A 1,158-nucleotide genomic window follows, 5' to 3' on the forward strand; every position below is an offset into this window, starting at 1 on the left:
ATTATTTTAGTAAATTTGATTGTAAATCAGGATTTTACCATTTAAAGTTAGAAGAAGAATCTAAGGTTAGAAGAAGAATCTAAGGAATTAACCGCATTTATAGTACCACAAGGATTTTATGAATGGAATGTACTAACATTTGGATATAAAAATGCACCAGGTAGATATCAACATTTTATGGATAGTTATTTTAAACAACTACCTAATTGTATAGTATACATAGATGATATACTATTATATACAAAGACCAAAGAAGAACATCTAAAATTATTAGAACAATTTACGGATATAATAGAAAAATTGGGAATAAGTTTAAGTGAAAAGAAAGCTGAAATTATGAAAAATCAGATAGAATTTTTAGGAATACAAATAGATAAAAGTGGAGTAAAAATGCAACAACATATAGTTTAAAAACTAATAAATTCAAAAGAAGAATTAGATACAAAAAAGAAATTACAATCATTTTTAGGATTAGTAAATCAAGTAAGAGAATATATACCAAAATTAGCAGAAAATATAAAGCCCTTACAAAAAAAATTAAAAAAGGATGTAGAATATAATTATAACGAAGAAGATAAAAAACAAGTTCAGAAAATAAAAATACTTTGTAAAGAATTACCAAAATTACAATTTCCAAATAAAAATAGAAAATTTATATATATAGTAGAAGCAGATGCTAGTGAATGTAGTTATGGAGGAGTACTTATATATAGATATGAAGAAGAAAAATTAGAACACCATTGTAGATACTACTCATGTAAGTTTAATGAAACAGAAATAAAATGGGAAATAAATAGAAAAGAATTATGCTCATTATATAAATGTTTATTAGAATTTGTATAAATGTTTATTAGAATTTGAGTCATATATTGTATATAACAAGTTTATTGTACGAACAGATAATACACAGGTACGTTGGTGGCTAACAAAGAAAATACAAAATTCAGTTACAACAAAAAAAATTCGGAGACTAGTCTTGAATATATTAAATTTCACATTTATAATTGAAGTAATTAGTACTAACAAAAATGTTATTGCAGATTACATATCAAGACAAAGCTACACCGACTGATATAATAGAAGAGGATACTTTAGAAAAGATATTCAACACCCTAACTACGCTTTCAATGAAAGTGGACAGTATGGGTAATGAAATAG

Source organism: Capsicum annuum, chromosome 10 (genome assembly GCF_002878395.1).
Source record: "Capsicum annuum cultivar UCD-10X-F1 chromosome 10, UCD10Xv1.1, whole genome shotgun sequence".
Taxonomy (NCBI): domain Eukaryota; kingdom Viridiplantae; phylum Streptophyta; class Magnoliopsida; order Solanales; family Solanaceae; genus Capsicum; species Capsicum annuum.